The 2,093-nt window shown below is 50.7% G+C and overlaps 1 protein-coding gene across 1 annotated transcript in view; it reads left to right on the top strand.

Annotated features, from left to right (window-relative positions):
* The window catches only part of Zdhhc18 (zinc finger DHHC-type containing 18), a 21,966-nt gene that overhangs the window by 11,616 nt on the left and 8,257 nt on the right, over window positions 1-2,093 (top strand). The gene's annotated exons all lie outside the window — the stretch shown is intronic.

Raw genomic sequence — 2,093 nt, 5'->3', positions numbered from 1 at the left:
ATTTCTGAGTTCGAGGCCAGCCTGGTCTACAGAGTGAGTTCCAGGACAGCCAAGGCTACACAGAGAAACCCTGTCTCGAAAAACAAAAACACAACAAAACAAAAATCTCTCATCTGCATGCAGTGTCCCGTGTTGCCACTTTTAGAGGTGAGAAAGCCGAGGCTCTAGAAGTCTGACAGGCAGCCACGCCATGTTTCAGAATGGAATCAGCCTGGTCCCAAGTCACTCTGTGGTGGCAAGGGTGTGGATTCAGGCTGCTTTCTATGTAACCGGACAGTTACAGCCTCTGTGTGAGTCTCTGCCCACAGGCAAAGCTCTTCTGTGTCCCCAGGCCTTGCACTAAACCTGGTAGGTGGCAGGGGCCCCATCAACCTCTGGGAATGAATAGAGTGGTCATGTGGGGTTACAGTAAGCAGACTGGAAGAAAGGCTTAGGGTTAACCTTTAGCTGTGGTAACAACTGTGGAAACCAGTAGTAGACCACCCGCCTAGCACGTGGTTCTCTCCCTAGCCCCCGCCAAAGGAAAAGCCTCTTCAGTAGCCCTGGTGGGATGGAATCCTGTCCCACACCAGTACTGGCTCCCAGTGGCAGCCCCGGCCCCCGAGAAAGCTATTTTGAAGGTGTGGAGGCTCCTGGTTCAGGCAGGAAGGGGGTGTGGGGAAAGTCATTTGCCTCTCCCAGCCGTACACGCGTGGGGAGAGGCTGAGCCCCATTTCTTGAGCTGACGTCCCCTGAGTTTCCTGTCTGTAAGGCTGGTGAGGGTGCTTGCCTCCTCTCAGGCATCTCTCTCTTCTAGGGGAAGAGTGGGTCATAGCTGCAAGCTCTGAGATGTGTCCTAGAGTCCCTTCAGGCCATGTAGCAGTTCTTAGCAGCCACTTCTTCCTGCTTTTAGCAAGGATATTTCCCTCACAGGCTCTGGCCAGAGAATCAGAAGCCAATCATGCGAATAGCAAGGCCTTGTCTCACAACCTGTAAAACAAATTGTCTCTTCTTTTTGTGTATGGGGATGCTTTGCCTACATGGATGTCTATGTACCATGTGTATCTCCTGCCCGTGGAGATCTGAAGAGGGCATCCAAAGTCCTGGGCCACCATGGGTGCTAGGAATTGAACTCAGGTCCCCTGGATAAGCAGTCAGTGGTCTTAGCTTCCTCTCCAGCTGGTTTAAAATATCTGTTACTGGGATGTGCCAAGCAGGCATGGAGTGAGCAGACATTCCTGGCTCATCTGTATGTATGTATCCATCACACCCAGGCCTTGTACTGTATCTTGTGTACAGCGAATGCTCCTGTGCGAAGCAATGAATAAGTGGTTGCTTTGGGAGACATAGATCTGAATCTCAACCCCACCTTATGATATGGGTTACTCCTGTCTTCAGGATATGGCCTTGCCTGGCCTGAGTGTGCTCTGATTCAGGGAGTCTCAGCATACCTCCGTAACCATGGCTCCTCCCTGGTGAGCCTTAGAACATTGAGCTTTAGTCAGGAGTGCTCAACGAGCTGTCATCGATGGTAGCTGCTGGGCGGAGCAGGTAAAGGGTGACTTGCTCAGTGTTGCCCCTACAAACCTACTCTGGCCAAACTGTGACCTCTACCCTTTAAGCACCTGGGTGGCACCTGTGCGCCAGCGCTCTGTTCCCTCTGACTTGGCAACTTCGCTTCCTCTGTCACAGTTCTGGGGGGAGGGACTTCCCTATCAGAGACCAGAACAGGCTGCAAGGCTCTCCCTGCCCTGTGAGAGAGACCAAGCTTCCTCTGTGTCCCAAGGAGGATTTCTGTGATCCGGAGAGATTTCCAGAAGGTTCTCTCAACACTAGAGAGGGTCTGTATCTGCTCTTCACTCCCAGATGGCTGTATTCCAAAGGTTTCTTTATAACTCATTATGTGTCTGTAGTGTTCCTATAGCAACAGTAACAGTGTTAGCTAATATTTACAAGGCTGGGCATCCCTCATCTGAAAATACTAAATGCTTCAATAATTGAGACTTTTGTTTGAAGATGTTTTTCAAGACATAGTAACTTTGTATAACCCTGGCTGTTCTTATACAGCAGACACCTGCCTGCTTCTGCTTCCCCTATGCTTAAAAGCATGTGCC

This window comes from Mus pahari, chromosome 6 (genome assembly GCF_900095145.1).
Source record: "Mus pahari chromosome 6, PAHARI_EIJ_v1.1, whole genome shotgun sequence".
Lineage (NCBI taxonomy): Eukaryota > Metazoa > Chordata > Mammalia > Rodentia > Muridae > Mus > Mus pahari.
This window is presented reverse-complemented; position numbering and strand designations above follow the sequence as displayed.